At 44.3% G+C, this 13,143-nt stretch overlaps 1 protein-coding gene across 1 annotated transcript in view; it reads left to right on the top strand.

Annotated features, from left to right (window-relative positions):
• The window catches only part of ITPR2 (inositol 1,4,5-trisphosphate receptor type 2), a 494,278-nt gene that overhangs the window by 474,321 nt on the left and 6,814 nt on the right, over positions 1-13,143 (top strand).

The following is a 13,143-nucleotide window of genomic DNA, read 5'->3' as shown; positions in this document are numbered from 1 at the left end:
TACGTATGTATGTGTATATGTATTTTTGCTGTAAACCAGGAATTGCCATTCGTCTGTTGGAAGCCAGAATCCTCCTGTAGCTCCTTCTGTATACAGGGCTGTCCATAACTCACACCTGTTCACATCTGGTTCCTTACCCCCTACCACTGCCTGCCTCTTAGGCAGTGCCTTACTGCAGTTACCCCAGTCTTCTTTCCGTTCTTCAAATATGTCAGCATCATTTTCAGCCTTGGGACATTTGCATTATTATTCCCTCTTCCTAAAACTCTGTCCTCTCATTTCTACACAAAGTTATCTCCTTCTCGTCGGTCAGATGTCACCTCCCCACAGCAACCTTCATGGCCTGCCAAGTCTACAGTAACACCCTCTTCCCCCAGGATAATCTTCAAACCATCATTTTCTTCGTAGTGCTTATCCTTATCTGAAATTATTTCATTTATGTTTATTTGTTGTCATCTCTACCCCCCTTTCATTAGTCACCTTCCATTTGAACATAAGCCCCAAAAGAGCAAGGGCTCTTTCTGAGCTGTTTACTGTTTTAGGCAGTACCTGGAAGAGTATTTACTACCTAGTAGGTGCTCATTAAATATAGGTTTGAAGAAAAAGAGAAATGAAGGATTTTGCTTTGCATTAGTAAAGAACAAAAAGAAAAAGAAATAGTTCATCCTAATAATATATCGTATTGAAAAAAATCAGGTTACCCAACTTGCCTGTATTCATTAGTACCATAGGCAACAACTAATCAGCTATCCATTTTACCGACAATATGTTAGGTGCCCATGTCATACAGGTTCTATCAAATGGAAGGTATTAGGAGAAATCCAAAATGGGTACTCAAAAGTTTATAAACTAAGCAGTTCACAAATTTGTCCTCTGTGAACGGTTGACCCCATAATTAATTAATATAATAAAAGGCACCCAGATGGAAGGAAGAAGTAAAACTATCACTATTTGCAGATGACATGATATTATATACAGAAAATCCTGAAGACTCCACCAAAAAAACAAAAAACAAAACAAAACAAAAAGGTCTGTTAGAGCTAATCAACAAGTTCAGAAAAGTTTCAGGATACAAAATCAGTACATAGAATTCTATATACTAATAATGAGCTATCAGAAAGAGAAATTAAAAAAGCAATGTCATTTACAATTGAATCAAAAAGAATAAAATACCTACAAATAAATTTAACCAAGGAGATGAAAGATCTGTATGATGAAAACTATAAGGCATTAATGAAATAAATGGAAGAAATTACAAATAAATGAGAAGATACTCCATGCTCACATAATGGAAGAATGAATATTGTTAAAACATCCATATTGCCCAAAACAATCTCGAGATTCAGTGCAGTTCCTATCAACATTCCAATGGCATTTTTCAAAGAAATAGAACAAATAATCTTAAAATTTGTATGGAACCACAGAGAAATCCCAGGTAGCCAAAGCAATCTTGAGAAAAAAGAACAAGGCTAGAGGCAACATGCTCCCTGATTTCAAACTATGTTACAAAGCTCTAGTAATTAAAACAGTATAACATTGGTGTAAAAACAGACACATAAATGAATGGAATGGAAGAAAGAGCCCAGAAATAAACCCATGCATATATGTTCAATTAATTTGCAACAAAGGAGCCAAGAATATACAACAGGGAAAGGACAGTCCTTTCAATAAATGATTTTGGGAAAATTAGGTACATGCAAAAGAATGAAACGGGACGACTACCTTACACCACACAATCACATAAACACACACACAAACAAGCAAACACAATGGAATTTTATTCAGCCATAAAAAAAAAGAGTGACACCATTTGTGACAACATGGATGGACCTTAAGGGCATTATGCTAAGTGAAATAAGTCAGAGAGAGACAAATGCAGCATGATCCTTCTNCAGAGAGAGACAAATACAGCATGATCCTTCTTATGTGTGTAACCAACCAACCAACAAAGAAGCTTATAGATACAGAAAACAGGTTGGTGGTTGTCAAGGGCAAGGGGTGGGGCTGTGGGATAAATAAAAATATAAAATAACTGAAGCATCAGGCATGGTTGGATCCAAGGACTTGAAAATAATTAATGAAAAATGAAGATCAGTTACCAGCTAGGTAATGAAAATTGCTAGCTAGCTTCTCTTCTTGGTAGTGATTTCAGCCTGAAATCATGTGCTACCAAATCTAGCTCATCCCTGACCCCTCTACCAGTGAGAACTCTAGACGTGTCACAGAGGTTTAACCTCTGGCACCAGCAGGGTGACTCCCACCAGGCTTTCGGTACTTGTTCATTCACTAAACATGGACGAGTTTACCAGACAGTTACTAAGTATTCCCAGTACCATGCCCAGTGGTTGAGCTAGAGGAATGATTGAGACAGCACAAATTCTTGCCTTTATGGAGTTGGTATTTTAGCAGGGCAAACAGACATGAAATACAATAAGTAAGTATATTATAGATTGTGTTAGAAGGGAATTCCTGGTATGGAGGAAAAAGTAAACCTGGGTGAGGGGGTTGAGAGATGGGTCAGAATACCACCTATGACAAAGTTAAGGAAGATGGCCTTGAAGCACAGGTTTGAGGAAGGTGAGGACAAATATGTGAAGGATTTCAGAGGGACTGGGGCCTGACACTTGTTTTGTGTCCTCTTGCTGCTTCCAAGAGGGTCATCCCAGGGCTAAGTGAGGGCCTGGGGGGTGGCCCAGAAAAAAATCAGAGAGAGAGTAACTCAGGGTGGGGTAGAGATGAAACAAGATTAGTTCTGAATTAAGAATCATGGAAGCTAGATGATGGGTATAGTCTAGTCACCAAACTTAAAATTTGGAATTTTCCATGATAAGTTAAAGAAAGGCACAAAACTGTGTATTGTGAATCCCAGTTCATTAAATATCCTTCTATACTATGATGTATAATGACTGTATCGTTCATCATACTATGATGTATCCTACTACATTTGATCATTGACTAATTTGTTGACGCTTAAATTGTTTCCAGTTTGTTGCTATTACTACTAACACTGATAAAACTTTGTTCTGCATAGTTCTTCGAGTCCATCCATGATTATTTTTACTTAACTCCGTAAAAGTTAATATAATTATTACATAATTGTATAATTATTATATAATATAATTATTATATTNGTTTGTTGCTATTACTACTAACACTGATAAAACTTTGTTCTGCATAGTTCTTCGAGTCCATCCATGATTATTATTTTTACTTAACTCCGTAAAAGTTANACCGCAGTCTGTAGGTAGCACCTTGGACCTGTCTAGCATCCACAACACCTCCTCTGATGCAAAAGTTTTACTTACTACGTGGGCACACACATGTGCGTGTGGTCAGAGTGCTTCCTGCTTAACATGTATAGAGGAAAACCAGCAATAGGGGTCTAGGGGAATGCTGAGGCAGGTCCTTTGGCTCCTGGCTCACTCACAGCCTCTCGGAGACAAGCCTCCTGCTCACCGCATCATCAAGACCCACGACTGGGTTCCAGTCCCTGGGTCTAGTACTGCCGTGTATCTCAGAATGAGCTGGCTGATGGCTCAAAGCAGCTCCACTCCCCTCTCTCTGGTTGCTGCTCCAGGTTGGGTCCATGCCCCATCCCTCATAGCGTCCCAGCTGTCCCACTTCACAGGTACCCCACAGCCAGAGCCTTCTGCCCCTTAGTGTTCCTGGTTATTGACTAGCAATCATGTTAGTTACTGGCAGCAGGACCACAGCTCCCAGCGGCCCTAAACTACTGTTGGGCGCAGGCCCTCTTGGCCTCCCAGCCAAAGACCACTCTTACAGTGGCTCTGTCCCTGGGTGCCCAGTCAGCTAGGAACAGATCAGAACCCTCCANTATATAATTATTACATAATTATATGTTACTAAACATAATTATTATGTAATTAATTAGCTGTATGATTTGGGATAAAGCCCTTAGCCACTCCTGAGTTTTATCATCTTTATTCTGGACAAAATTGGCCAGTGTTAAATAGCACTTGGCCCTATTAATTTCTCGACACTTGTACCAGCCAGGGTTCTTCATTGTACACAACAGCAGCTGGCTCTGGTTACCTTAGGGAGAAAAGGGACGTGTAGAGGGATATACAGAAGTAAGATAAAGGTGACAATCAGGCTCAATATGGGCAGAATCCCAGTGAAGGGAGCTGGCCAGGAGGTCCCACCTAGGGACTGCTGCTTTGTCCTGGAAGTTGGCCTTGACTTCCAGGGGGGGCTTCACCACAGCCAGACGTCACTGCTGACACCACTGAGAGCAAAAGGAGGTCTATATTGTTTCTTGGCATCACTTGTTCCTCATCCGAATCTCAGGCAGGAGCAACTGATGGGCCAGTCTTAGGTTGCATGACCGGCTCTACTGCCACAGGGAGGGCAGACAGCATATCAGCCTTCCTTCTCAGCTTCTGTAGCCGGATGCTGGACCCAGCCTCCCACCACGACCCCAGAGTGGTGGTGCCTGCAAACACAGGAAGGACATCACGTGCTGAGCGGACAAAAGTTGGACAAATGCCCACTCCAGTATTCAGCACTCTATTCAGGATACTTTGCCCCAATTTCACAGTGAAGAGATCTCATTTTATTTCTATCCCAGTGAAACTTGCAAATGCTCATATTTCAAATTATTTGCAGAAGAAAAGAAATAGTTATATTCTTTTTTTTTTTTAAGATTTATTTATTTGAGATAGANCCAGCCACTAGTCACCATGGACACAAAGCTAAGCTGAAGGGTCCTCATCATACCTGTACCAGCACCTCTTTCTGAGGTCACTATGGAGAGCCCTCCTCTCTAACACTGGTGCATTTTCAGGTTACCTGGTATAGGCAGGGTTTGGAGAGCCCAGTTCTCAACCTCCTAAATTAGCCAAGGCCCACCATCTGGCATGCATCCCACCGTCAGGGAATGACTTTCTGGTCGGCGTAGTGCATGCAGGGCCTCCGCCCATTGCAGGAGGCCACAGCCCTTGTTCCCAGCTGCCTTTTCCACTACCTAGCTCCCCCGCAAGTTTGGAAATGTCGGAGAACAGGAATTACAGAGGACCCGTGAGTCTTCCAAACTCCAGAGCCTAATACTTTTGCTAAGATACTTTTATAAATATTTGTTGAACTGTTTTGACCCCTCTTTTCACTTGAGGAGATCCACACCCACTTGCTTCACTCTGGCTCGCTAAGGTGAGGAAGCCACAGAGAGAGGCCTTCATGCTTCCACCTCTGCAGATGCTCGAGCCTGTGAGACTGTGACGCGGTGGTGAGCATCCCCGCCCCCTGCTCGACCCACACTGGCCACAGGTCATGCCCGCTCCCACCTCGGCTATGCTGCAGAGGAAACCGGGGGTTGTAGAGTTGGACCCGCTCCAGTCCCTCCCAGCTGTCACCTTTTGATCCCAAACCTGCAGCCCTTCTTAGGTTGCATGACCGGCTCTACTGCCACAGGGAGGGCAGACAGCATATCAGCCTTCCTTCTCAGCTTCTGTAGCCGGATGCTGGACCCAGCCTCCCACCACGACCCCAGAGTGGTGGTGCCTGCAAACACAGGAAGGACATCACGTGCTGAGCGGACAAAAGTTGGACAAATGCCCACTCCAGTATTCAGTACTCTATTCAGGATACTTTGCCCCAATTTCACCGTGAAGAGATCTCATTTTATTTCTATCCCAGTGAAACTTGCAAATGCTCATATTTCAAATTATTTGCAGAAGAAAAGAAATAGTTATATTATTTTTTTTTAAGATTTATTTATTTGAGATAGAGAGAACTTGAACGGGGGGAAGGGACAGGAGAGGGAGAGAGAGAGAAGCACACTCCCCACTGAGGACCAAGCCACTGTGGGGCTCGATCTCATGAACCTGAGCCAAAACCAAGAGTCAGACGCTCCACCAACTGAGCCATGCAGGGGCCCTGAAATATTTATATTCTTTGATAAAGAAGCCAAGAGAAACTTAAGAGATAAAATATGGAAATTAATAAATAAAAGTTTATTTAACTCTTTCTTAAAGAGTTAAAGCCTGAAGGATAAAAATACAGATTAAGTGGAGTTATGAATTGACAAGGAGAGGAAAACACAAAGCAGGAAGGGAAATGATTGGCTCTTCAGCTTAGCATTGCGCCCACCGCAGTCTGTAGGTAGCACCTTGGACCTTTTTAGCATCCACAACACCTCCTCTGATGCAAAAGTTTTACTTACTACGTGGGCACACACATGTGCGTGTGGTCAGAGTGCTTCCTGCTTAACATGTATAGAGGAAAACCAGCAATAGGGGTCTAGGGGAATGCTGAGGCAGGTCCTTTGGCTCCTGGCTCACTCACAGCCTCTCGGAGACAAGCCTCCTGCTCACCGCATCATCAAGACCCACGACTGGGTTCCAGTCCCTGGGTCTAGTACTGCCGTGTATCTCAGAATGAGCTGGCTGATGGCTCAAAGCAGCTCCACTCCCCTCTCTCTGGTTGCTGCTCCAGGTTGGGTCCATGCCCCATCCCTCATAGCGTCCCAGCTGTCCCACTTCACAGGTACCCCACAGCCAGAGCCTTCTGCCCCTTAGTGTTCCTGGTTATTGACTAGCAATCGTGTTAGTTACTGGCAGCAGGACCACAGCTCCCAGCGGCCCTAAACTACTGTTGGGCCCAGGCCCTCTTGGCCTCCCAGCCAAAGACCACTCTCTTACAGTGGCTCTGTCCCTGGGTGCCCAGTCAGCTAGGAACAGATCAGAACCCTCCCATGGGCAGATGTAGCTGATGTGTTGTGTAGACACCCAATGTTAGCTGTGTCAGGGGTGAGAAGACTGGGACCGAAAGAGAACTCACAAGTAGTTTTGCTTTTGTGTGCAGCCACTTCCTTCCCTCTCATCGTGGAGGACAGGAAGCTCCTAAGAGGGAGGCTGGGAAGGAGGGAAGGACGAGGAACAGGAATGGGAAGCAAGGTGGGTTTTCTCTGCTCACAGCCCAGCCTGCTGTCCGTGGTGGGACCAGCCACTAGTCACCATGGACACAAAGCTAAGCTGAAGGGTCCTCATCATACCTGTACCAGCACCTCTTTCTGAGGTCACTACGGAGAGCCCTCCTCTCTAACATTGGTGCGTTTTCAGGTTACCTGGTATAGGCAGGGTTTGGAGAGCCCAGTTCTCAACCTCCTAAATTAGCCAAGGCCCACCATCTGGCATGCATCCCACCGTCAGGGAATGACTTTCTGGTCGGCGTAGTGCATGCAGGGCCTCCGCCCATTGCAGGAGGCCACAGCCCTTGTTCCCAGCTGCCTTTTCCACTACCTAGCTCTCCCGCAAGTTTGGAAATGTCGGAGAACAGGAATTACAGAGGGCCCGTGAGTCTTCCAAACTCCAGAGCCTAATACTTTTCCTAAGATACTCTTATAAATATTTGTTGAACTGTTTTGACCCCTCTTTTCACTTGAGGAGATCCACACCCACTTGCTTCACTCTGGCTCGCTAAGGTGAGGAAGCCACAGAGAGAGGCCTTCATGCTTCCACCTCTGCAGATGCTCGAGCCTGTGAGACTGTGACGCGGTGGTGAGCATCCCCGCCCCCTGCTCGACCCACACTGGCCACAGGTCATGCCCGCTCCCACCTCGGCTATGCTGCAGAGGAAACCGGGGGTTGTAGAGTTGGACCCGCTCCAGTCCCTCCCAGCTGTCACCTTTTGATCCCAAACCTGCAGCCCTTTAGAGATAAACAGCTCTGTGAAGTTGTTTTCATAACCATACACCCCTCCTTCACCGGACCTATTTCTCTGCCTTTTGGATCAATGAATACTTCTTGACAGGCTCCCAGGCCAGCAGCCCCCTTCCCATCCACACGCTGGACATGATGCCATGGACGGGGACCAGGCAGGAGCAGAGCAGTGAAACCAGCGGTCATTGCTCACCAAGCATTCGTTAGTTTGCCTTACAGCTAAAAGGTTGGAGCCCCAACCTCTATACATCCTGCCAAAGCAGTCCAAGGATACTTTGTGTTTGTGTAGTGCTCTGTAAAGTTCAAACCACTTTCACATACAGAATGCAGACTTGATATCTGAGCATTTAGATTTTTAAAATATTTCAAGGTCTGACAATGCCACTCTGAAGGGGTTTTGTTGCTTTACAAAATCATTCGATACAGATTTGCTTTGGAAACTACCACATTTAAAATTGTTCAAACCACACAAATTTGGTACTCTACTACGTTTGTGGGAACCCGCCAGTTGCAGAAGAAAGATAGAGGGAGATGTGGATACAGAATAAACAGGGAGATACAGAAGCAAGATACAGTTAATAAGGACCGGCAAATGAATCTTCCAGTTCCATAGTATTTTTTTAACACATAGAATGAGTTGCCAGGTTTTTCATTTATTTGTCAATCCAGGACAGTGTTTTAATTTCAAATGACACAGGTAGATCCTTTCTGTCCCTCCAGTCCCTAAAGTTTGTAAGAGTATTTTCCAACTCATCCTTCCTTCCTCATGAACCCAGAGTCTACATCTGAACCCCCATGAGAACCAGCCTTTTTGTTGCCCACATTGAGCAATACTTGTCATACGCAAGTGCAGTGTTAAAGGCTAGGAGCAAGGCTAGAGACCCAGATGTCAGTGTTGTGGGTGTCCCTTAAGTTTTTGAGGTAATGCCTAACTTGCCATCAAGGCCACCACGTTGGTGAGACATTGAGCAGACACAGGGTTGGGGTACATGAAGCATTCCCCCCAACCAAAACGATTACTTTCACTTCACAAAGAATCCTTGTTCTAGGTTATTTTTGTAGGTCCGATGTTCCTGGAAAGAAGCAATGGTGCTTCCCCTCAGGGACCTTCCAGCAAGTAGGTAGTATTTGCATTGTTAGTGTTCCTTTGGAGAGCCATTTTCTGCTGACATCTTCAAACCAGAAGTCAAAGAGAGGAATGCAATGGGTCATACTGAGGCTTTGGGGAAATGGTTATACTTGTCAGCCTAGGAGGCTTTGTAAATGATTTCAGATTGGAAAATGCAGTATAAACAGAAGGCTTAGAAGAGAGATGGTAACCAAGACCTTAGCAAAAATGGTCTTGTGACAGCACATTCTAAGCATAGTCAGGGAGAGTGGAAACAGAGGTGAAGGTCTATATTAAGTGGTTTATTGACATTCCGTGACAATACAATACACGGTATGTTCAGCGTGTTACCCCTCATCAGCAATACTTTAGAGCCCTCTGAAAAATTGCCGTGAATGTCAAGTGTTGATGCGTTTTCATCAGTATCTGCATATGGATCTGATACACTGCCTAGAGGCTTTGTGTGTCTCATTTTCAATAAGTAAACCTCTAGCATACCCCAGAAATAACCAAGGGGGCTCAAGTTATGATATTCTCACTGTGGTCTGTTTTCCTTGGCAAGTTCAGAAGCTGAGCAATGACCCCTCCATTAGATGTGGAGATGTAGTCCAGTGCAGTGAAAGGAGCACAAGACTTCCAGTTGCACAGGGTGGAGGCCAAAGGGTGGCCCAGCCACTTACAATACCTGTGTGACCTTGGCAAGTAACTAATCCTTTTCCTGCCTCAGTGTTTTCATCTGTGAAACAGGGATGGTAACAGTCTCTACCTTGTGGCATTGTTGTGGGCATTTGCCAGAGCATGACTAAAGTTTCGGACACTTGCTAGGCAGCCAACAAGTGGGATCAATTACTATGATGCAGCCTACAGTCCTTGCTTCCTCTTTAGCTTACAAGCAGGCAACTTTTAATGGGTACCTCATAGAGCTAAAAAGACACGAGGCAACTTCACCAAAGCTTGGCTCACTGAAATCCATCCCATTACTTCTTTTTTATTTTATTTTATTATGTTAAGTTAGCCAACATATAGTTAGCCATCATTAGTTTTTGATGTCGTGTTCAGATAAAGGGCTGGTATCCAAGATCTATAAAGAACTTGTCAAACTCAACACCCAAAACACAAATAATCCAGTCAAGAAATGGGCAGAAGACATGAACAGACACTTCTCCAAAGAAGACATACAGATGGCTAACAGACACATGAAAAAATGTTCAACATCACTAGCCATCAGGGAAACACATCCCATTACTTCCTAATCTCGCTCTGATGTGGAGAGAAATCATTACAATCCTACATGTTCTTGAGCCCATGGCTGGTGAAGCATCAACGGGAATAGGTTCCACAAAAACTGTTCTGCTAATGTAATGTGGAGAAACTTGTCCAGAAGTGGAAATCAAGTGCAGGGACATCTGTCACTGTATGTAAGACCTACAGGAAACCTAAACTTTCTAGGTTTCAGGCTGGGCATTTGTAATATGATGAGCTTGGCTTATGTGGTTTCAAGGTCACTTCTAGCCTCAATGCTATGTTTCTGTTTGCTCATTTGGCAGGCTTGAGGCTTGTCTCAGCAATTTGATTTGTGAAACTTTCTGGCTCACAGAAGGATGAGCTGGAGGAGACACAGAGACTCCCTGGGGTCACATTCTGGTCTTACAGATGAGGAAGCTGGGACTCAGAGAGCCAGGGTTCCCCTTCCCCTTATATCCCATAGCTAGTTTTTGGCTGTGCTAAAAACCAGAACCCACGTGTTCTGCCTCTTAGGTCCATGATCTTTCCATCAGACCACATTGCCTCTTTGGCACAAATGGGGGATCATGCTGAAGAACTAAACATGAAAACAGCACAGCTAACCTTGAGGGACGCCTGACACCCTAATCATTTTATTGAATAACTACAAAAGTAAATAGATCAAATTGATCTGTTGAATAACTACAAAAGTAAATAGATCAAATTGATCTGTTGAATGTACTGTTTGAAAGATTTTTTTCGTTTCTGGTCATCTAGAAAGATACATTATTTTTAGAATCTAAGGATAACTAGAGGGTGATGGTCGGCATGCTCTGCGAGTCCTTTCTCAGAGGTGTGACTGGTTTATCTCTGACCTTTGCATTTAGAATTCTCAAGAAGCTCTGAATTTGCACTCACCAAGTTACGAGGTTCTTACACTGTCACCTCAGAGCCTAACAGTTAATCTGCAACTTCTCCGACTTTATGCTACCCTGTGGTCGAATATTTTCATTCCTGGTGGAAGAAGGAAATGATTTCATATTGACTAACAGAAGTCAGCATGGGAATCTACTAGTCATGTGCATAATCACAAGACGTACATAGCCTATATGAGTAACTGAGAAATAACGAATCAAATCAAGCTGCTTTGTTAGATGCAAACACATTACAAGTCAACAGGGTAAGAAAGCGGTGTCCTGTTCTGTACGTCTGTCTTGCGGTTCTGGCTTAGACAAAAATCCAAGGTCTCACCCTGCTCAGTCTGAGCCTTCCATAGAAGCTGCTCATTGTGCCAGTAGAGCAGAAAGAGGAACCTTGGGGTATTTAATTGGGAGCCACTTTCGATGAAAAAGCATATGCAGCATTTATTCTGAGAACACTATTGTATTTGAGTTAATTTTGGTGAAAAAAATGTACTTCCTTCACTCACTTGAAGAAACATCAGTTGTGAACATTATTTTTAAAAGACTGGCTTTATTTGTAGAAAAGAGGACAGAGAGCAATTTAGGTTGGTAATTTTTTTTTCCATTTTAGTGAGAGATGTAAAACATTCATGTCAAGTTCCTTAAAAATTAAGGAAAGGATCTACAGAGCATTCAATACTAAAAAGAAGTCTTAGTTACACACGGTATATAGGTTTCAGATTATGGTCCGTTGATGTAGAGAGGAAGACCAGAATAAAACAAAAACACAATCGTGGGAGAGAAGAGACTGAGACACAAGCAAACAGACACAGAGAAAGATACAAGCGGCCACAGAAAGAAAGGTGAGAAGAACCAAAAGGGTATTAGAAAGGAGAACAGCTTTGGAGCACCATGAGAAAGGACCATAGAGCCTGCAAGCACAAGCTTGTCCTTGCTTTCACCAGCCTTTGGCAGAAGTCTTACTCCGCCTAGACTGGAGCTCTGCTGGGTTTTGCTCTCTGTTGTTTTCTCAGTGCCTAGCACAGACGTGGTAAACACAGTAAGAATGAGTAGATGAATGGATGAACACATGGACAAGTGAAGAATGAATCTGTAGGGAGAGTCTCAACCCTGGGACACCTACAATAGGATCTCTTCAAAGGTGGTTTCACAGAGTCTCACCCATGTTTTCTTTGAAGTAGTGATGCCATTGGCTAAGCAACAAAGCAGTGGTTTCCTTCTGTTTCTTTTGGAGACTTTCACCATCCTGACCCTGGCTATCACCATGTCCATTAGCACCATCTCAGGCCAGGCCCAGCTGTCTGAGGCTCTCCAGCCCTTCTGGTCCATCCGTGCCCCCTAGAATCCCTATCCTGATGCAGACCACCTCTCCTGTCCCAGAACGCTGCCTTCTTGGCTCTCCCAAGACAGTCCCTAGTCTTTTAGCCCACTTGCTGGCAGCTGCGTGTTTCCCCAACCCCTCCCCACTGAGGGCCCTGCTGACTGGGTTGTCCTTCATTAAGAAATCATCGCATCTTCACCCGCATGTGAAAATGCCTTTTTCAACCCTTTTCCATCACTGCTCTCTGATACCTCCCGCTCACTCCTGTACATTCATCACAGATTCTGGCCCTTGGCCACCCACAGCGTCCTCATCCACCCCAACTACTGACCTCCTTCAGGATGACCTCAGGGACTTTGTGCACAATTCATGCAAAAGATTAGCCCCTGCAGATCCCTCCTACATTGTTGGTGGGAATGCAAGTTGGTACAGCCACTCTGGAAATCAGTGTGGAGGTCCCTTAAAAAGTTAAATTGAACTACCCTATGACCCAGCCATTGCACTACTGGGTGTTTACCCCAAAGATACAGACGTAGTGAAGAGAAGGGCCATATGCACCCCAATGTTCATAGCAGCATTGTCCACAATAGCTAAATCGTGGAAGGAGCCGAGATGCCCTTCAACAGATGACTGGATTAAGAAGCTGTGGTCCATATATACAATGGAATATTACTCAGCTATCAGAAAGAACGAATTCTCAACATTTGCTGCAACATGGACGGCACTGGAGGAGATAATGCTAAGTGAAATAAGTCAAGCAGAGAAAGACAATTATCATATGGTTTCTCTCATCTATGGAACATAAGAACTAGGATGATCGGTAGGGGATGAAAGGGATAAAGAAAGGGGGGGTCAACAGAAGGGGGAATGAAACATGAGAGACTATGGACT

The sequence above is a fragment of the Ailuropoda melanoleuca genome, chromosome 16 (genome assembly GCF_002007445.2).
Source record: "Ailuropoda melanoleuca isolate Jingjing chromosome 16, ASM200744v2, whole genome shotgun sequence".
Lineage (NCBI taxonomy): Eukaryota > Metazoa > Chordata > Mammalia > Carnivora > Ursidae > Ailuropoda > Ailuropoda melanoleuca.
The sequence above is the reverse complement of the archived record's forward strand: the minus strand, read 5'-3'. Positions and strand labels throughout refer to the sequence as shown.